This window comes from Acomys minous, assembly GCF_964271855.1.
Source record: "Acomys minous genome assembly, chromosome: 16".
Classification (NCBI taxonomy): domain Eukaryota; kingdom Metazoa; phylum Chordata; class Mammalia; order Rodentia; family Muridae; genus Acomys; species Acomys minous.
In genome coordinates, this window is record NC_140498.1 from 5,379,049 (window position 1) to 5,401,646 (window position 22,598).

The 22,598-nt window shown below is 45.8% G+C and overlaps 1 long non-coding RNA gene across 1 annotated transcript; it reads right to left on the reverse strand.

Annotated features, from left to right (window-relative positions):
• Positions 1–2,696: 2,696 nt before the first annotated feature.
• Positions 2,697–11,822, reverse strand: LOC311587650. The gene is made up of 3 exons (XR_014775931.1): positions 11,682–11,822; positions 7,356–7,421; positions 2,697–2,916 (listed from the first exon to the last, which is right to left on the reverse strand). It is a non-coding gene; the product is annotated as an uncharacterized lncRNA (long non-coding RNA).
• Between the last annotated feature and the right edge of the window lie 10,776 nt (positions 11,823–22,598).

Genomic DNA, 22,598 nt, shown 5'->3' on the forward strand with positions numbered 1-22,598 from the left:
GCTGAGGATGTTCTTGAACTCCTGTCCTGCCTGACCCCACTTGCCAAGAACTAGGATTACAGGCATACACCACCAGGCAAGACTGCTGAACGGCAGTCTTAATGAAGCTGCCTTGGAGGCTGTTATGTATCTCTCTCTTGCTCCCTTGCTCTTCTTATCCTGCCTTCTTTTTCTTCTTCCCCCCTTTCTTTCTTTCTTTTTCTAAGTTGAGACTTGCTATGTAGCCCAGGCTGGCCTTGAACTCATGACTGACCCTCCTTCAGCAGCCTCTAGAATCACAGGTGCGTACCATCATTCCTGACCTGATATCATTTTGAACAATCTCAGCTGGGCTTTCGTTGTATTGAACGGCGATGCCTTTTGCAGGTGTATTCCCTGACAAGCACTTATTGTCCAATTATCCTATTTTACTAATTAAAGACAAAACAATTGGGACTTATTAAATTATCTTACAGAAGGAGAGAGCTTAAGGTGGAACACACCTGGATACAAGTCCACCCCACTGCCACACACCGCAGCATTGCTTAGAATACGTTACTTATTTAATCTTTTCCTTTCCCTCAAGGTCAATGTATTCCTCAAAAAAGAGGAGCTGATATCAATATGAATAATTGCAGCTCACGTTTGTAAACCATGGGTCGTAGCTGTAAGAAGTTTACTCTGGAGCTACTTAAAAGTAGATTCAGACTGGGTATGTTGGCGCACGCCTTTAATCCCAGCACTCGGGAGGCAGAGGCAGGCGGATCTCTGTGAGTTCGAGGCCAGCCTGGTCTACAAAGTGAGTCTAGGACAGCCAAGGCTGCACAGGGAAACCCTGTCTCCAAAAACAAAACAAAACAAACAAACAAACAAACAGATTCAGATGCTCTGTAAGTAAAATAATGTTCTAGGACAGGCATGGCCGCACACACCTTTATTTCAGCACTCAGGAGGCCGAGGCAGGAGGATCACTATGAGTTCAAGGCCAGTGAATTTCAGGACAGCCAGGGCTAACACTGACAGACCCCACCTCAAAACAACAAACAACACAGAAATAATAAATTTCAAGCACTTCTAAAATGTTTAATTTTGACAAATATAAATTCTTGTATATCGAACAAAATAAAACCATTTGTGGAATGCAGTTGTCAGAGGCACTTGTGCACAACTTAGCAAAAAACACTTCCAAAAGCAGCCAACCTTAGCCAGCCTTTCAGAGACTCAGCAGGGCCCCATCAGACTCACCTGTGTGGGGTGAGGGAGGCAGAGCTGGTGAGGGAAAGGTGGTGCGGGGAGGCTTCCCAGCTGGCTGAAGGAGCAAAGTGACAGCACGGAGGAGGGGAGAGAAGGTGGCAAAAAGCAAAGGACAGCTGAGTGCTAATCAGAAATGGGATGGTCTGAGATGGCAGCTCTGTTAGCTCTGAGCTTTCTTTACTCGGTTTTCCGAGGTTGGTACCTAGGGCTTGGGGCTCTGGGGTGTAATCACATGTACCTGATAGGGAAAGCAGTGATAATAAAAACGTTTCTGAATGGGTGACATGCACAATTGAACCCCAAAACAGACATGTGTGGCACCAAGATGCTGCCAATGATTGCTGCCTGAAACACATGTGCTCAGGTCTGAGAAGACCATATGTTATAAGTTGAAATGTTTCTGATTGGACACACACCATTTTCTGATCTTACAGAAACAAATGATTTAATGATGGAGACAATATTTTTTAATATTTTCCCTATAATTTGAAACTCAGCATGTATGTTTGGATCGTTTTGTGTCAAAATGTTGTAACTTAAAATTGCTGTTTGAGTTTTATATGTCATTAATTCTGGCTTGGGATTAGGACAGAATTCCTACCAGTTTCTGAAATGGCTTTAAATATACTTCTGTCATGCTGTACTATGTGTTTATATGAAGTGACATCTTATCATTGATGATTATAAAATCAAAACATTGATATCTATGAAAACTCTATGCCATTCAGCATTAAATAGTCAGTAAAAACCAAGCAGGGAGGGGGATGGAAAGTGGTACATAATGGGGCTCAGACTTCTTCAACTACCCAAAGCTAGAGAGCAGTGACAGATGTGTAGTGCCATGAATATAAAGCCCACTGAGTGTATACTTAAAAATGAGTAACATAGGGCACTGTCATGAAAAATCTGTCTCAGGTATGTGAACACCTGCCCATGGTCACACAGTCAGAACTGGGGTCTAGTCAGGTCCTCTGTCACAGTACCTGGCTTAGCCAATCCAGGACGTTGAGGACATGATTGTGAAGAACAGGGTTCTTTGTCATTTTCCCCATATCAAGCCACCTTCCTGTGTCCTGCTGTGTTTTCTTTCTGCTTGGGCTGGGCCAGCAGATGTCCAGAGCACAACAGCTCAAGGCCACACTGTCATCTCTGTTTTCCTGGATGACAGCTTGCAGCTGGCTAACTCCTTTTGTGTTCAGAAACCCAGATCATTCATTTTTTCTTTCTGTTCTCCAAGCTAGCATTCCTTCTCAGATAGCAAAGACTCCCTGATCAGAAGACTGTACTCAATCTGGAGGTTTGTCTTCATGGACGCCTGATTCACATCTGAGGACAGAGTGTTATGAAATACAATGCTGTGAAGGGGTACCATGGCAGGCCCATGCCAAAGTGTGGCCCTGAGAAATTACACCATGCAACAGATCTAGGATAAGGAGGTTTATTGGGGAGGGGGCGTGGGAAGAAGAGGAGTGAGGACTTGGAAAAAGAAGGTAGAGGCAGACAGATGGGTGCAGAGCCGTGAGGGCAGAGAACAGGGGTAGGCAGAGAAGGACAGAAGGGTAGAGAGCTGGGTGGTAGGTGCTCCCTTTATCCGCAGTGCGCACCTATTGCACCTGAAGTCAACAGCAGCAGGTCATGATGTAAGCAATTGCTAGGTCCCCGAGGGCAAACCAGCAGAATCACCTGCACAGGAACACAGAGAATCCAACTATAGCATCTCTTGTCCGCCATTTTATCAAATCACTATTCTCTCCTCAAGCCTTTGATAACTTTGATCTTCCATAGTTCTGTCCCCAAAACTCCTAACGTCTAGAGCTACATTGGATGCTAAATAGCTGCGGTGAATCCAAAATGGTACCTTTACTTCCTTCACTCCTTGGTTTCACTCCATAACATCTCTCTAGGTGAGCCTATGAATTTTATAGGATGGGTATCTTCTCTCTCTATTGAACCTCAGCCTGTGAAAGAGTCTCTCCAAGGGCTGGGTATAGCATGATTAGGGTAGGGTTGGAATTAGCTGCGAATAACCATTTACGTTTGAGAGTCAAGGAGCCCTAACCAGAATCAAGGAACAGGGGCATATGGAAGGGTTCTCCTTTATGCTTGGCCTTTTTGCTCCTTGTCTTGCATGGGGCAGGCCCTGGGTACAGTCTGTACATCCACACACTGATACTCTGAAAAAGAGGGACCTTCCTGAAGCATAATTTGTACTTCCCAGAGGACAGCTATGTGGGAAAGATATGTGTATCCATCTTCTGATATAGGTATTAGACTCACGGTAATTGTGGGAGATGATCTGGGGTGTGATCTCCATAGGCAAGTTCAACAAGATAGACTGGAAGACATGGCAATAAACCAAGCCCGATGGATGCTACACAAAAGTTCCCAGCCGGGCGTGGTGGCGCACGCCTTTAATCCCAGCACTCGGGAGGCAGAGGCAGGCGGATCGCTGTGAGTTCGAGGCCAGCCTGGTCTACAAAGTGAGTCCAGGACAGCCTGGGCTAACACAGAGAGACCCTGTCTCAAAAAACAAACAAACAAACAAACAAACAAACAAAAAAAGTTCCCATGCCAACTTTAGCCTTTAATTTATATTCAACAATTATGGTCTTGGCCTTTCCTTCCTTCCTTCCTTCCTTCCTTCCTTCCTTCCTTCCTTCCTTCTTTCCTTCCTACATTGATAGGTTTATTGATTTTTATCAATACTAAACAGACAGAATCTAGATATACTCAAGGCAAAATTGTATGATTTCATTTATTTCTTCCTGACCCAGAAAGGGAGAATTTCTGGCTGAGTGAGAGACTTTATGCAGCCTAGTTTCTGTCCTTTTTGAAGGTGACTTCTTTGCTCTTTCTCCCAAAGCCCAAGCCACATGGCCCTCAGGTTTCTGAGAGTGGCGCTGAGCATCCTGAAGTTTAGCCCAGGCACCCCACAAAGCAGGAATTCAATGCACGCAGTAGAGTCTGCTTAATGCAGTCAGCTCTTTTGTCCAAGGGAGCTAATATCCTTTTGGGAAACGCTGTGATTTAAGCTGAAATGTGGAGGAAGGGGAGGGTGGGGAGGGATTGTAGACTCAGGCCATATAACCCCCTATCTCCAACCACTTAATAACTTGGCTAAAAGCCATAATCAATACAGAGCCATCAGCTGGGCTCCAGCTCCTTCATGCCTCCCTAATCAATCAGCAAGATTTAGTAAGCCACCAGTTGGAATCTATGTCACTTAAAAAGTGTGGATTCCTGGACCAGTCCTACAGAGACTGATTAATTCCTCCTGGGCACTTTGATTAGCTTCCATTTGGAGAGCAGCAGCCTATTGACAGAAGGCCAGCTGGTAGACCTTCCAATCTATGCCTAGGATGTGCAGGCACTTAGCACAGGAACCACTCATGTCTACATTTTTCTCATCCAGCATCACTCTTCGGTCAATTAATAGTACATTTCCCCCGTGGACCTACAGTTAAGAGGAGAACTGTCAGATGTGCTAAGCGTATGGTACTTATTCCTTCTGCATTTATCACCTCACAGGCTCATTATCATTTTAGCTTTATAAGAAGTTATGATTGGACCTCAGTTTTCATGAGGAACCTGAGGTAAAGTAAGGCTGACCTTTCTCTCAATTGGAGTTGAGTGACCCCTGTGCTGTGGGTCTAAGATCTCAACTAGCCAGGAAACTATCTACAGTGTCAGGGGCCAGGAAGGAGCCTGTGGACTCCAGCAAGGGGAGCCAGAGTCAGCTGCAGACACCCACTGCTAACACCTCAGTACTTACAGCTCTTCCATGAATACTTGCCCAGAGTCTTTCACAGATACTCTGATTTCTTCCTCTACCCTCATTATGTCCACTGCTATCAAAATCCTGTACTCGGTTATAGTAAATCTGGTCCATAAAGGGCTTCAGGACCCAACACTACCTCTCACCACTCACTGCCAACTCCCGGAAGTCACCTGCTGTGACCTCTGGGATTCCGGACTCTTCACTTGCAAAAATCTCTGCTCTCAGCTTTTTCTCTGGACACCCAGTGTCTTCTCACACTAAAGAGGACCTGACCTTCACTAGCTGTTTCTTCCACATCTCTACGTGAAGTCCAGGGGTCCAGCTCACCCAAGGGCCCTCAGGGGACTATTACCTGTCCTTGGATTTCTCAGCTCTGATCCTCTGTTTCACTTTACTTTGGCCACTCATAGTCACCACTAATGACATTTCCAGCAACTCCTACTTCACACAGCTCTGACCTCTACCTCTGCCTTCTAACTCTATGTCTTACATGCAAACCTAGTGATCCCTCCGAGCGACAGGAGCATCATCCGGTATGCGTGTTCCACCCTTCCCTGCTTATAGCATCTCAGTATAGCTTCTGGTGGAAGCCAGCTGGAGGAGAGCGGGTGAAACAACTGATTCTCCTCACTGACTTTCAGCTTCAAATACAATGCTGTTGGTTAGCACACTCTTACCTCCGTCCTTTGCTCCCTCTCTTCCCTGCCAGTTGGCTATTTAATACTTTCTCCTCTCACCCCTCAAACCTGCTGAAGATCATCACCCAGCTAAGGAACCAAGATGACAGCCTTGGTTCTTCTTCTTCTTCTTCTTTTTTTTTTTTTTTTTTTGGTTTTTCGAGACAGGGTTTCTCTATGTAGCCTTGGCTGTCCTGGACTCCCTTTGTAGACCAGGCTGGCCTCGAACTCACAGCGATCCGCCTGCCTCTGCCTCCCGAGTGCTGGGATTAAAGGCGCTCACCACCACGCCTGGCTGACAGCCTTGGTTCTTACATCGCCAGGGGAATGGAGCCATTGAAGAGAGGGTTTCCTCAGACCCCACCACTAACTTTATCAGTGTCCCTGCACCATATGTTATGCCTTCTACTCTATTTCTCTGGATGCCCCATCAGTGTCCCCAGCACCCACCCCCAAATACCCAAACCCACCTTGCCTGGCATGCCACACTAGCCCTTCTCCCTACTGTGTTTTACAGTATCACCACTCCCAACCTGCCCTGACTTGTTCCAGTTGGCCCTATTTCCTTACAGTCTACCACCTCATCTCTCTCCCTTTGGATTCAGCAAGGGCCTTGACAAGATCATTTTCAGGAAGATGAGTGGAGCAAATGCTGAGCTAAAACTGGTTACTGAGATGGCAGCGGTATCAAGGTGTAACCCCTCTTTCAAGGTGTTTGCTTCAGGGGGTTCTGCAGACCCTGTACACCGAAAAATTAGTAAGGTTAGTAAGCTTCAATTTAGTGACTTATAGTCACAGGGAAAGAACCTGTGGAAAGCAGGTTTCCACTGCTCTGATGCTCATTAGAAACTTTGCCTGCTCCACCGCCCCAGAGGACAGGTGCAGAAGCACAGGGAAGTTGTTTGGACCAAGAGTTCAGGCCAATTGGAAGAGAAAAGAGGTAGACAGGGTGGGATGAGCAGGCTGAGGGCTTAATTAGTCACTGGCAAGCAGATGGAGGCACTGACCTGCATTTCTCTTGCCCTGGCCAAGCAGCTGCTATACCCAAATCACAGATGCTCACAGCTTTGCCTTCTCAGGTCCTCGCGATAGACATGAAAGTAACCTTAGGACTGTGGCCATTTGAGAACACATATCTGTCTGTGAGGGGCGGAAGATCTCTTCTCCAAGCCACTGCTACAGCCCATGGTCCACACACGATCTACTCTGTGAGTCTTCTAAGGAAACCTGGTTTTTAAAATGCTGAGAAGTAAAAGTCTTCAAAAATGCTGCACATCACTAGATCCGGCTGTCCACTGGGTTCCATCCATGGGCAGCCATTGCTTGCCCACCCTTGCTCACAGTAATCATTGGCCTGTCTTTGTTGTCATCAGCTCTGCATGTCTACCTAGGCTTCCCCAGACCCCAGACCCCAGACCACTGTTATGTCACAGTGGCACAGATCTTTAATGCTAATGCTTGGGGTAAGGGGGGCAGCTCTCTGCGAATTCCCTTGATCTGCAGTGGCATTTCCAGGACAGCCAGAGCTGCATAGGAAGACCCTCATCTCAAAACAAAACACCAAGACTGTCCAACAAATCCAAGTTCCTGACGAAATATACCTACCTGCATTTGACCTCTGGCCTCTATGACCGGGTACTCACACGTATATATAGCCCTGTACATACCTGTGTCTGTACACAGGAAACTGAAAATGTATTGCTTCTCATAACCAACAGCCTGAAGTCATTCACCTGAAGGAAGAGAAAGCAGGTTTATAGTGATGTCCCTAGAGCACAGAGACCCTGAGAGACCCACCCTGGGTCCCGGGAACTTTGATGTGTCTTGGAGCAGGCACGAGGAGAAAGGGGGAAGTTCCTGTTGATGACCTTGGGGAAAAGAAGGTGGCTCACTAAATGGAACGTCCACATAGTTATGGGCTAGCCTTTGGAACTTCACCTGGCCTTGCTCAGCGGTGGAGGGAAAGGAAGGAGAAAAGATGAAGGTGGGAGGAAGCTGGGTAGATAGAGGGGGTGTTTGTGGGAACTGGTCCTGCCTGTGGAGCTTTGCCAGGTGTATGATAAAGTCTGTTACTTTTTGGTATGGGGCAGGGTGGTGGTGGTGGTACAAACTAGGTTAGTCTCTTTGTAATATCTATAAAGGGAAAATTGAATAGGATTATTATTATTAATATTATTATTATTTTACTGGCAGACAATCAGGCAGGTTCTTTTTGTTAACATCTAACACTTTCCCTCCTATCTGGAGAGAAACAGCTTCCCTTCTGTGGCCATTTCCCTTGTGAGCCAAAGAAGTCATTCAAGAAAGGCATGAAATAGTTCTTTGAGAATGACCATATAATTTAAAGTCTGAAATGACTACATTAAGGTTTTATTTAATATTGTGCCTGCTTCGGAAGAAGGAAAAGGGCAGAGTGGCTGACGTGCGGCCACACTGAATAGCAGACCAGTATGTGCATAGACCCGACTCTCCCTTTATTGCACTGGACACTGGTTCTTAAGAGTTGAACTTGATGTGACTGGGCTAAATGAATTGAGGGCTTCTATTTCCCCAGCATGTCGACTTGAAGCACACAGTATAGGGAGGGCATTACTTTTTCTCCTCACCATGGGTATACACCAGAAATATTAACTGTGTGATGCACGAACAGGTCCATTTCATCCCTTCCATCTGGAGAGAGAGAGAGAGAGAGAGAGAGAGAGAGAGAGAGAGAGACAGACAGAGAGAGACAGAGAGACAGAGAGAGAGAGACAGAGACAGAGACAGAGACAGAGAGAGAGGAGAGAGAGAGAGAGAGAAGAAAGAGAGACAGAGAGAGAGAGACAGAGAGAGAGAGACAGAGAGACAGGGAGAGGCAGAGAGACAGAGACAGAGATGTCATGCTCTAGGAAGGTGTGTATTGGTTTTTGTTTGTTTGTTTGTTTTCCTTTCTGCTGTGTGTATCCAGTGAGTCTTTAGAGACAGCCTCCATGGTCCCTCTACTGTGTGACAGACTTTTCCTGGGGAGACACAGTTCATACTTCCGTACTCACACCAGAAAGGGGACCCAAGGCAGACCAGTCTATCAATTGTGGCAGTGTCTAATCTGGTGAACTAATGAGTTTTTAATTTAATTTTTTTTAAACAGAAGTATGAGTAAGGGTCTATTTACAAGGAGCAGTGATGACTCAAAAGCAGCCATATCCTCGGAAAGCCCAGTGCAACATGGGTAAGGACTCCTGAAAACCTATAACTCTGGAGCTCTCTGTGCAGCTTGCAGACAGCTTGACAATCCACATCTCTCTTTCCCTTCTGGTCAGGGGCTCTTAAGAATCTTCTAAGTTTCCATCTCCCTGACACGTGATTTTTTTTAACCTCCCCCAGGCTCCCTAGCCTCTTCTTCCTTCCTGGAGGGAACTTTTCACTTTGGAGGGAAAGTCGCAGTTCATAGGCAAATGCCATGTAACATCCCCAGAGGGGCCTTTCTCTAAGCCCACCACAGCGGACATAATGCTGGCTGCAGAGGTCTGGTTTCTTCTACCCACAGGCAGGAAGTGTCCACCCTCTGTTCCCACATTACTGCTGCTTCACGTGCGGAGGAAGCAAGTCTGGCATCTATTCATCTGCTCAAGTGGGAACTTAGCCTGTGTGCTTGGGTCCCTGCTTGACTTCCTTTTAGGATTTCTCCTGTTTGCATTCTTGCTTCTTCCCTGTATGCAACACCTGTCCTTTCTCTGCCCACAGTGTACGCGGTCAGGTGGACAGTGATAGGTTTCCAAGTTGAGCTGAGAGGCCATGCCTAGTGGCTGTGGGGGTGACCGCTTGAAGGTAAGCACTAAGATGGGTTTCCTTGCAGAATTCACCACTGATAAACAGAGTGTTGTGGACTCCAGCTTGGGTTTTGTTGCCGTTGTTTCTGACCTTGAAAGAGAAAGGGGGCATAATCATTGGTGCATTGAGAAGTCTAGAGTCAGTCCTCAGGATGCTCAGAGTCTGGGAAGATAGACAGGTAGCAATTGCCTACAACAAGGGGGTCAGCATTTAGTGCGTGGCTGTTAAATTAGCCAACCAGGATTTAGAATATATAATACGAGGTCACACAGTCAGAGAGGAAAATAAAACCCATCTGTTTTCTTCATCTGAATCTAGCAAATAGTATATATGCATATGTATATATGTAAACAAACATACACATGGATAACAATATAGCGTGAAGAAAAGAGGAGAAAGACTAAATATAAAGGGACGCAGAAAGATAGAACACAGACAACAGATATGAGAGATGAAAGAAGATTTAAGGATAATTGTTCCTCCAGTTCTAATTCTGTCATGGACTTTTCATTTTGGTGGCGGATAAATGCATAAAAATACATTGAGTAGTGAAAGTGCAAAAGCCAATGTGAATCACAGAAAGAGTGTTCACGAAATCAGGAAGAAAACCAGGAGAGTGAGTTCCATCTACAGGGAGCGTAAGGGTTCATGGGAGGGTTATTGGGAAAGACTGAGGGGCTATCTGCATTCTGAGGCAGCTAGGAGAGTGGATATAAATCCGTTTATTGACTCAGCTCAGCTCAGAGTCACCACCAGTCCTTTCCCTCTTTGGTGTTCAGCCTTACCGTTAGCTGAACTCTGACAGTAGGACTCATGGGCACCAGGTAGGTGGGGACCTTCAAAGCCTGTGTGCTGGTTACTTTTTTGTCAACTTGACACAAGCTTGAGTCATTTAGGAAGAGGAAACTTAAAATGAGGTATTGCCTCTGCTATATTGGTCATCATCCAGGCCTGTGTGTGTGTGTGTGTGTGTGTGTGTGTGTGTGTGTGTGTGTGTGTGTGTGTGTGAGCATTGTCTTAAGTACATGGTTGACATGGGAGGGTATAGTTCACTATGATGGTGCCACCCCTGAGCTGGTGGTCCTGGATGGTATGAGAAAGCAAATTTAGCAAAGCATGAGGAGAAAGCCATTAAATGGCAGTCCTCCAAGGCTTCTGCATCAGTGCCTGCCGCCATGTTCCTGCCTTGAGTTCCTGCCCCGACTCCCTTCAGTGCTGGAGTATGCAGTGAAACTGTAAAGCCAAAGAAATCCTTTCCTCCTCAAGTTTCTTTCTGGGTAGGGTGTTTGTCACAGAAACATAAATGCTAACTAGGACAACCTCTAAGTAAAAAGTTGGCTCACCGTGTCTCTGTTTATAGCTGTGTTTATGTGTCCTTCTCTCTCCCCTCAAATCTATTTCCTTCTGTGCTTTCTCTAGCCAGCGCCCATCAGGGGCAGTCAGGCAGGTTTTAGACACTGCAGTAGCGCTGCTCCCTGCGTGGCCTCTATACTAGTATCTCTGTGATGGAGCATTGGCATTTTTAAAAAAGCTCCCCCAGGAGTTTCTAATGGAAGGTCAGAACTGTAAACTACTGATCCAGACAGACTCCAACCCCATGAATCATTAACCTTTACCAAGTTAAACAGCCGACCTTCTGCCAAAGGAAAAATCCTCTTAGTTTGGAAGGGTTGTCAATAGTGTTATAGGAACTGATTTTTTTCCCCCACATGAAATATTCCAGCTGTGAGATAACCCGAAGGCTTCTCTAAGGCTTGGATACACTCAAGGAGGGCCAGGAAAGTGCCCAGGCTTGTCTGCGGGGCTCCCCTTAACCTCTGACTACATGGAAGGTGTTGCCCTCCAAAGAGCCACTGGTTGGGAGCTTAGGCCCAAGGAGATCAGAATCACTGCCCAGCACTTGGGAGAGCCCACTGGGGCCAGTATCCCAGGGCAGCCTGGTTCCAGATCCCATGTTCGCAGACATGCTTTTATCTGGTCAGATGTGAATGTGCTTGTAGCTGAGAATCTGTGTGCTACACTGGGAAGTGATTTTGAGGTTTGTTATGATACAATACAGTTTAACTAGTTGGAAGCTCCTATGAACCATAGAACCGTGCTCTGCACATGCGCTGGACCCCACCTGTGCCCTGTAGTTGCTGAAACTGGAGAATAATCAGACAGAAGTCACTGCTCCTACTCACACGAGACTCTGCAGTCCCGTGGACACCTGCCCAGGTAGGCACTGGACCCTCAGGCAGGGTCCTTAAGGCTTCCCAGGCGAGAAGATAGATTCACCGTTTTCCTGGCGACACCAGCGTTTTTCGTCCAGCGGAGGCACCAATTTTCTGCCTTTTCAACAACTAAATGAGCTTTGTCCTGTGCTCAACCCAGGTTGTAATTCATCAACCCAATCACATTCCTTCCCCTTTGCTTTTTACCCAGAGAAAGAATGCAGCAGGGAGGTCATTAAAGCCGTTTCTAAGGGCGAGACACACAGAAAAGCTATGTGCAGTAGTCAGGCACTCCAAGAATTTAAGGACATTTTCTATGCTTGATCTCACTGCTATGAAGCCAAATGTGCCACTCTTTACAAAATAATACACAAAAAGTATTTTCAGCACACACAGCCCCTAATAGTCCCCACTGCTCCTAACAATGGCAACTGAGCTTCCTGCTTTAGCTCATATTTTTCTCAATAAGAGGAAATGTATGGACAATTTTCTGTCCCTTTCTCCTGTTTCTGAAATCTCAACCTCATCCCCAGAAGGTGCTCTGGAGGTTGCCCCACAGACAATAGGTGTTTCAGCCTATTGTCATATGTATTATTTACATTTCACAGTGTAAGAAGAATTACTTATATAAACACTTGAAAGTTGTGTCTAATAAATGATTGACATATCAGTGAGGTTGGATTTCACTTGTGTGTGACAATGCAAGCAAGTAAATGTGTGTATACATATACATATATAAGCATGAATATTACATATGTGTACACATGTGTATGCATGCATCTGTGTATGAGTGCATGTGTATATGTATATATCTGTATAAGTGTGTGTATGTATGTATGTATGTGTTTTACATGTGTCTTCATGTGTTTCTGAGTGTGTGTTTCTGTGGATGTGTATATTTACCATGTATGTGTGTATGCCTTTGTATGCATATGTGCTTATGTATACAAGTATGTATATATGCCAAGTTTTGTACATGTGAGTACATATGTCAGTGTGTATTTGTGTGTACATAAATGTTGGTGTGATTGTGTATATACTTGTGTATCTGTATCAGTATGTGATTGTATGTGGGTGTGCACCTACATATTTGTGTTCATGTATCAGTACACATAGTAATTGGTGTGTGTTCATACATGTGTATATTTGTTTTCACATATGTGAACCCATGCTTGCTCTTTTTTTGTGTGTGCATGTCCCTGTATGTATGTGTAAGTATACATGCTTTCTTATTTAAGTTTATGTATTTAAATATGTATATATACGTATAAATGTTTGTATATGTTTGATTATGCTTGTATGAGACTTCTCCTGCAGAGATAATGACACAAGCATCTGGATAGGGAACCAACAACAGACCAAAGTAATTACACCAAAGTCTGCCTTTGTGACCCGGTGAGTTTATTGGGCGTACCCACAGAAGCAGGAACGAAGTCAAAGGCAGCTGCATCACCAAAAGCTCCCCTGCCCCTAGCACTGGTGACAACTCATAAAAGCTGCAACTCTGTCTGGGGTTCTCTGCTTGACATGTCTCCTTGAGGAGATGTGTGCATTCTGTCAGCTTCAGGGATTTCCTGAGACTTGTTAGTTGTTTTACCTTTTAAGTATTAAAGAGACTCCTTTTAGAACTTCCAGAGTCTTAGGTACCAGAACAGCTGAGTGGTTAAGGCATTGTATTTAAGAACTCCCAGAGTCTTGATGAGATTCCCTCCAGAAGGGAATGTTTCAGCTCAGAGGACACTGTGTCACAGTGCACGCATGTGCATGACTCAGGACACACACATGTTCTTATGTATGCATGTATGCATATGTTTGCATGTATATGAACATACACATGCATGGCCCTGAGAATATGTTTGTGTTTGCTTACAGACTAGCATCTTGCTTTGACCGTTTCAAATCTTGCTTTTACTCCATTGGCCTTTTCCTTTCCTCTGCTGAATGTTGTGGGCCATGCTTATGGGTGACACAACTCCAGCTCTGTACCGTGTTGTACAAGTCAAGACATTGTGCTTGACATAATGGATAAGACTTCTTGGAAGCCATTTCTGTGTCAAGAGAGTCAGCAATATCTTTGTTATAGATGGAAATGGTCGTGAATAATCTAAATATGTCCCATGAACTCCAAGCTGTATTTGTTACTCATCTTCAACCATATCCCCTCAGTGTTCCTGTCATTTCTTTATTACCAGTTGTGAGAGGATGTTTGACGGAGAGGGACAGTCGTGTTAGAAAGAAAGAGCGGTTTTAAGCAATGTGATAAAGATACTGTATTTGCAAATTTGTGACAAGTACTAGACCCTTCATGGGAGCAGCTAGTTCCGGGAATTGTGCTTGAGCTTAAACTTCACTAGATTCACAGTAAATACCAAATTGTATGTCAACATCTTTTTCCTTTCTGTTCTCTGCCTTCCAGGGTTCTGTGTGATGGAAAAGAGTATCTGTCAATCAAGAAGGGAGGCAGCTTGTTTCTTGCCCTTGAAATTCCAGGCACCATGGAGCATGCAAGCAGAATCCAACACAGGCTCCTCTTAGACTTCACATTTGTCAAAGATGAAAGCACAAGGGTTCCAGAATTTCCCTCAGACTGCGCTGAGGAAACGAAGGGTGTATGTGAATGGGGTCGATCAAGACTGTCAACAGTTGATGACTTGGTCCCAGATCTAGTGGGTAAGGTTATCAAAGTGGATACAGTTAGAATCATATGTAAAGAATAAAAAAATACCCAGAATTCACTGGGAAAGGGTAATAAGAGGGTCTGGTCCGATGAGCATCATGGCACTAATCTTTCTCAGAAGGACTAGTTGATTTTTAGTGACCAGAGCTAATGTCCTAGCTAGCACCAAGAATACAGATGTGGGTGGGGGTTGGGGGGAGGGAGGGCTCAGGTGACATACCAGTACCAGGTTGGGTCATGGGAGATCAAGGTGGTCTCAGCCCTTACTAGAGCTGGGCCATTCACAAAAGCGACTTCTCCATCACTGCCCTCAGATGGATCCATGTGACCACTCCCTGCTTAGGAAGTTGAAATTGGCTGGGGAAAAAGAAGGGAGTTCAGAGAGGGATAAGACAGTACAAGGGTAAAATTAAAAAGTGAGGCTTCTCTGGGCCTAGATGCTCAGCTCTAAGCAGGAATGAGCCATTCACATTGCACTGTGATTCAGGTGTCCAACAATCAGCACAAAACGTTTTCTACTCTGTTGTCATGGGAGCATTAAATACATGTCTACTTGCACCCCATGAAAAATACTACTGGGACTGTCATGTCTCGTATCCTGAGAGCCAGGTTTTCTTCAGCCTGGTTCAAACATACCAATGGCAAGGAGCATTTCTCCTGAAAGAGAGGAGTGCTAAAGGCTGAGCGGGAATGGCTCGGGGCCGTGTTTCTTACCAAAAGGAGACACCATGGCTTCAAAATCATAGCACAATCAAACGCACTGTTTTGTTGGGCATCTGTGTAACTTTTGAACTACAGGCAGAGCCTCTGGTCTAGCAGTGGCTACTATTCTGCCGTCTGCTTGGAGATCTGAGCCCAAGGGAAGGTAGGAGAGATGGTGTTACTTCATGGACTGGCTATGCTTTCTAATTCCCTGTTGTCCCGGGGCTCCTGAAGAACATTATGAACAGCCGGCAGGGTGGAGGAGTGGGGAGGCGGGAGGGAGAAGGCCTAGCTAGTTTGGAAGCATTACAAGCTTCATGACAGAGTAGAGCAGCCCCTCCCCCCACTCTCCACACACACCCTCCTCCTCTCTGCTAGGAGTGGTGTGAAGCCGCTGAGCTCTTGTTTTTAATCTACTGAGTGGGGGCAGGGAACACACATGCTTTGCCAATGGATCCCGACACAATGGGTGTAGAACAGAAATTGGTAGCTACGCCTCAAGAGTGCCAGGGATGTGTAAGAAAAAGATAGGGTGGAAGCTCCGGAGAAAGCAGTGGACACTGGGATGGCGCTGGAGCAACAAGGGTGGGGAACTGGAACCCAGCATGGCCGCCCTTTGTTCCTGAGTGGAGATGTATGGCCACACCTCTTGTGCCTCAGTTTCCTTATCCTCATCCTTCAACCACTCAAGCCATGTTTGTGGAGCCCGACTTCGTGGCAGTCCTCTTCCCTTTAAGGTACATAACGCTCTCTGGCGGTTTAGAAGATATCATCTCAGAGGTCACTTTAGGCAAATGACATTTGCTTTGTTCTCAGGTTAAAAAACCTTCCCAAGAGTTTCCAGTTGAGTCCAGTTCTGCGTCAGTCTCCTCTGTTTAAGTACCTAACAGCAGCTGTGGTTCGGCCTCATCCCTTACTCTTCCTCCTTCTGAAGGCCAATCCTACCTCCGCCAGCTTCCTGGACACCACTGCTCTTTCGGCGCCCACCTACTGATTTCCTTTCTTGCCACTGCAGAGTCTGTCGGGCAGAAGGGATGCACCAATCAAGCCAAAGTACCCGTGTTTGATTTACATGCTTCCACATTTAATCTGCTACTCCTTTCAGGTAACGTTTGCCTATTAACAGCAATTTCCACAACATTGATCTGAACATCTATCTTAAGAGGGATTTGATAGTGCTTGAAAACTCATTGATTAGACAAAAAGAGAGAGGAGGGCGGTGGCAGGGACTAATATTATGGATCGGAGTCTGAGTTCTTCAAGCAGGGTGACCGTATTGGTGGATAAGGGATGGGGTGGGAGAATCATGTTCCTTCAAATAAATATTTAATATTCAAACACTTCCCCCAAATGAAACATTGGTTATTATTGATTACCTTCCAATAAACCCTGTTCCTCTCTTTGAGACAAACATGTTATTTTGACGCATGATTTCATTGACCTTTCTCTGCACACTTGTTACAATTTGAATGTGAACTGTCTACCTTGAGCTCATGTGTTTCAGCATTTGATCCCTAGTCGGCAGTGCTGTTTGGGAAGTGTGGGACCTTTATACACTGGGCCGTAAACTGGGCCCCCACTCTCTCCTGACAGGTGTTGGACTAGGCTTCTTCAGTGTTCTCTCCATTAAATTATCTGGAAGTACTAGTGACTCCAGGCTTCTGTGCATGCGTACCATTTGATCACGGAGCTTCTGTCACCTTGTGGGAGCTGTGCGGCTTCCGATGTGGGAAGGCCAGCTTTTCGGCTTGGTGGCCTTCTGTGACTGACAGTTTTGTGAGACGTTCCCTCTTGCCGTAGGATGGCCTAGGTGGAGGCAGTAGGTCACTGGAGGGGAGCCTTGAGGTATTATAGCTTGGGTGTACTTGTAGCCTGCTTCTGTTCCCCAATCTCCCCAAGTATGGGCAAGCTCCTGCAGCTACAGTTGCTAGTCTTGTCTGTCTTCATGCCTTTCTTGTTGTGACATACTGGGCCCTCTTGAACCATAATACAAAATATAACCTTTCCCCCCTCATTTGAATCTTGCAGATATTCTGTCAAAGCAGTAGAAGGAGTAACTAATACAAGGCCTGAGAGCTTTTGATCAGCTTCCCAACGTAATGCGTTAGGTCTCACCAGTTCGTCCTCATCGCCGAGGAGGCGCCTACAGTAGGGACCTAGCATACTTTTCATGAATATGCTATTAACTAATTTTTGTAGTTTTGCCGCTGAAAATCATGTTCCAAGGTGCACTTTTTTGCCTGCTTGCTTCACGCATGTGGAAGTATTTCTCCGGGTTAAATGTGGGGTCTCAGTGTTTATTATCAATCCTTTTAGATAAAATTGTCTCCAAAGTGACAGTGGGCACCTACACACAGAACATTGGTACTCGTGAGGTGCATAGTTGAAGACTGGAAATATGACATTTTATGACTCCTCCGTAAGCTCTCAGAGGTCTGAGAAAACAGAGTAAAAGTGGATGTTCAGAAGAAAACACTAGATGGTTGGTTGAGGTCAGGAAAGTTATAATCACACAAGGCAAGATGGGAGGACAGCTCTATTAGTGTGGTCACTTTCCTATTTTCTATTGGTATAATAAAGTCACGGTTTCAAGAAGAGAGGTTTGATTAGCTTACAGATTTAGAGGTTAGAGGCACAGGTAGTTCAGACATTACGGTCTGAATATGAATGTCCTCAGTTGACTCTGCTCTTTTGGTAGGTTGCAGGCCACTTGGGATATAGGATCTCGATGGCAGTTATGCCACGAGGGGCAAGCCTTGAGGGTTATTCTCGGCTCTTGTCTGGTCTACAGTCCTTGCTTCTTGCGTGAGGAGTTGGCCACAGGCATCCATCACCGTGGACAAGAGTCTCCAATATTGCAGTGCGTTCTCTGCAGTGATGGATTGAACTTCCTCCGGAACTGTAAGCCAAAATAAACCTCGCTCCCTGTTTCTGTCAGATATTTTATCACAGCAATGCAGACAGTAAAATGAACACAGCCACCCTATTTGTTTGGCTTCTGGAAAAAAAGCCTCATGGCAGATGGAATCACACACAGAAAGGAAGTCAGGGAGAGATTCGGAAGCTGGGCTGCCTCTTATCAGCACTCACTCCTACAGATCAGGAGCAAGTGCACCCAATGACCTAGTTACCTCCCGTGAAGCCCCACCTCTTAAAGGCCCCATCATTGTCTCTTAATACCGTATTTTTGGGAAGGTTAAAGCCTAAAGGTTCCCAACATGAACTTTTGAAAGACAGCCACCATTCAAACCACAGCACGCGCCATGTCTGTTTACTGAGCTCGAGGGCGTTCCCAGGATCTGGAACTTAAATTGCTAAAAGTGGGTGAGTAACTGGCAGACCTAGATGAACTAGTTACTGTAGTGAGTGGAACTGTCACTGTGAGGGGCATAATCATAAACAGAATGACCTGGAAGCAGGTGGAAAATGTGCAGATATTCGAAGGGGTAAAGTCTATACCAGACGCTATGATAAGTTAGTTTTAAACAGAAGTGTAAAACTGGTGCTATCTTAGGCAACAGTGAACTCACTTTGTAGACCAAGCTGGCCTTAAACTCAGAGGTCGGTCTGCCTCTGCCTTTTGAGTATTTGGATTAAAGATGTGCCTGGCTTTTCTATATTTATTTATTTATTTGTTTGTTTATTTTTTTTTTTGAGACAATGTCCCTCTTTGATTTGTCTAGACTGCCTGGTTGCTTGTGATCCTGGGTTCCATGTGCCATCAACCACCCCAGGTTTGGGGTTACAGGACTGTGCCACCATGTTTGACTTTTTATGTCAGCTCTGAGGATCTGATCTCAGGTCCTAGAGCTGGCCCAACAAGCGCTTTATCATGCGAGTCCTCTTGTAAGCCCAGAAAATGTCTTTGTAGCCTGTAACTTACTTTATAAACCTAGGTTCACGTTTTTTTTTTTTTTTTTTTTTTTTTTTACCTGTTTAAAGCAGAACAAATTCTCCCTTTGGGGGTGGCGGAGTGGCAGTGAGTCTAAGTTACGGTTTTCAAAAAGCTGTTCCCTTGTTATATGTGACTTCAGATGCCTGCGTCACCACTCGCTGCTGACAAGGTGTTCAGTCTGAGAGGCCCCTGAAGATCGCTTCGGAAGCTCTCGGAAACCGACTGTAATTGGGCATATCCATCTTTATTCCAGAAGCCGAGGTGCTGAAATCCTTGAAGTCAGTCTGTCCTCCTAACTCCCTTACATATGATTCATGTAGTCCGTTGTACATAACAAAGCTCTCTGAGTTGGGGAATGAATCCGCTAGCTTCACTCCCGACACAGAGGACTGAAAACAACACGTGCAGGGGTCCGTTCAAACAGCAAACCCGAGGGCTATTCACTCTGCAGCCTCAGGCTGGGTGGGGCCTTCTCTGTGCTGGCTGTATAAGCCACCCCACTGGCCTGTGAAAGAAGGGTTCAGGCTTTACATCCCAGCCTCCTCGGTGTCTGCTCTTTGCTTCCTTTTGCGTCTCCTTGCATAGAAGAGCTTTGAGATACAGTATATATTCCTCCTGACATCACAGTTTGTACTCTTGCCCTTAGTCCCCAGGGTTGGTGTCATTTGGCATCTGTCTTCTTTTGGGGATCATAGTGGATCCAGCAGATGGTCTCAGCACCAAGATCCTGGGTCCAAGCCAACATGGCGGAGCATGCTGGTGACCCAGTCACTCCTAAGATGGAGGCAGGAGGATGCAGAGTTCAGTCAGCCCTCTGCTGTACAGTGATATGTATGCAGGGGTCAGCATGGGGTGCAACAACAAACTCAACCACACCAACCCACACACACAAAAAAAGACTAACAAAAATTCTGGGCCCATTAAGACATTTCTAAAAGCTTACATTCTCATGTATCTCAATGAAATTAAAAGAAATACTACGTATGATACATCTATTCTTCGGATTTTGAGAAACTTCCACAATGGTTTCTGTGGTAGCTGTACCAGTTTGCCCTCTTACGAACAGTAAATAAAGTGTTTCCTTTTCCTAGAACTCACACCAGCATTCATTTGTTTGGTTTTGGTTTTTCTTCTATCGTAGCTATTTTGACTGGGGTAATACAAAATCTAAAAGTAGTTTTAATTAGCATTCCCCTGATGGCTAAGAATGTTGAACATTAAAAAAAAAAAAGAAAGACAAAACCAACCAAACAACCAAACAACCAAACAAAAATCATTGTGTTTCTTAGCCATTTGTATTCTTCTCCTGATGGTTGCTGGGCAAGGAGTTAGTTTTCTTCAAGCACACAGACCCTGAGAGTCTATCTATGTTTCTTGAACAAGGTCCTACACATGCCTGAGCACAACACACAGGCAGCACAAAGTGGACTCAGTGGGGGCAAAAGAACACATGAGATTTGATGGCAAAGTGGTGAGGTCTGTAGGAAAGGAGAAAATTTGATGGAAACATATTGTATGTATGTACAAAAAAGATCTAAAAATACTACAATAAGTCATATTTTAAAAAGGTATTTTGCAAGAGGAAAAATCTTCAGATTTGGGGGTGCACATCCAACAGAACTCTTTGTCAAAAAATATTGTTTGTGCCTTGAGCTATGGTGTCTCATTATGTACACACACATTGCTGGCCAAGGGACCAATAAAGCCCTAACAAGTTTCATTCAGCCTGGTTTCTGCCTGTCGTATGTCATCCCAGAGGTGACAGGGCCAGGCTCATTTAGGAGAAAGAGATCTCATTACCAAGCAGCATTGCTGACAGCTGAACTCAGGCAGTAAATACCTGCAGAAAACGCTGCTGGTGTGCCTGCCCGAGCCCTTGTCAACTGTCACATAGCATACTTTCCCCCCTAGGAACTCAAGTGTGACATCCCGAATGCTAAGCCGAGGCACACCGAGCTCTTTAAGGATGGGTTTATCAACTGAAATATACTAGGCTATCCTGGCTAAGGTCGCAGAGCTTAGGGAAAGGATTCTGACATCCGGCAGGATACAGGTTCTGATGACCTTGGATGTTTTGAACACTAAGGAACTAGGATTCCATAGCGCATACAACACACACGCATAGTCACACATTTTATCTTAGCCCGATGGCACTTCTAGCTGTTTCAGTGGAGCTAGGCAGGGACGGGGTGACCTTGTACAGGTTGGCTCTTCTGTATTGGGGCTCCATCTAGTAACCTATCTGCTGCTTACTGTAGCTGTCAATCAGAGTAGACTCCCCAGCTTATCAAAGCCTTGCTCTTTCTGAGCATGAAACGAAGGCTGAACAACAAGGCTGTGTTCCTGACACCTTCCGGGCAAAGCTTTTTATAAGGGGGAAATGTCACACTGGTGGGTCCCACTTTCATATCTTGCCGAGTCCTGGCAGCCCAGCTGGTAGCTGGCAGCAGCTGAGAGGCACCAGAAGAGTGGAAAATCAAAGCGCTCTCTCTCTCTCTCTCTCTCTCTCTCTCTCTCTCTCTCTCTCTCTCTCTCTCTCTCTCTCTCTCTCACACACACACACACACACACAGTCTTTCTCTCTCCACCAGGGAGTTAAGTCCTCGAGGGCCCGTAGGGAGTGATTGCTTGGAATGCCACAAGGGGCTTTGTATTTTCTTTCAGGTCAGCTTTGCTGATAGCTGGGGGCCTAAGTATAACTGGAAGCACGCCGATTTCAATAAATATGTTTCCTTCAATTACCCAGCTGGACAGTGTAGCTCACCAGAGGCTGCAATCATACAAAAGCTGCTAGGGAATTGCTGTGATTTAGACACTTTCTAATCTCCTCTCTGCTTAACCTGCAGGGACTAGGGGCAGCATCAGAGACCAAGATGGTGGGAGTATGCAGAGACGGGGAGGTAGGAAGAGCCTGTCCTCTCATCAACGAGGGATGCGGCCCTTGGCTCAGTCTCAAGGATGCCGCTGCATTCAAACAGAGGGGCTGTCAAATGCTGAGGAGGAAGAAGGTGAAGGTGTGTTGGGCTGGGGGGTGGGGCCTGGGATTATGGAGGCAAGGTGAAACGGGGAGCTCAGTGTCAGTGGATGTCAAGAGAGAACCATCCAGCTTGGGTATGAAAAAGCAGGCACTTGCACTGAGGAATCAGATTTACCTCTTTTTACACGCAGTACCCCATTTGCAAGTTGCCCAAAGGCTGGCCCCAGTCAATAGTGATCTGTCTCTTAATGCAGTTTGGTAGAATGTTTCACAACCACAGTATTGTGTGTGTGATGTTTGCTTGATTAAGCCCTTCACACGATGAGAGGCTACTCAAGTTCTGGAGGTAGTGATGAGAGTTAGTCACTCGGGAGCTCTTAGTCTTCATGGAAAACTGGAGACCATGGTGGAGAGCCAGCTAGTGTGAGAACAGCTGGAATGTTTCAAGGCTGAGTCAACTGTGGTGGCCTTGGCACTGCCTGTGGATGCACATGTGGTCTGTGGTGGCTGTGACATTGCCTGTGGGTCCACATGTGGTCTGTGGTGGCCTTGGCACTGTCCGTGGGTGCACATGTGGTCTGTGGTGGCCTTGGCACTGTCTGTGGGTGCACATGTGGTCTGTGGGGGCCTTGGCAC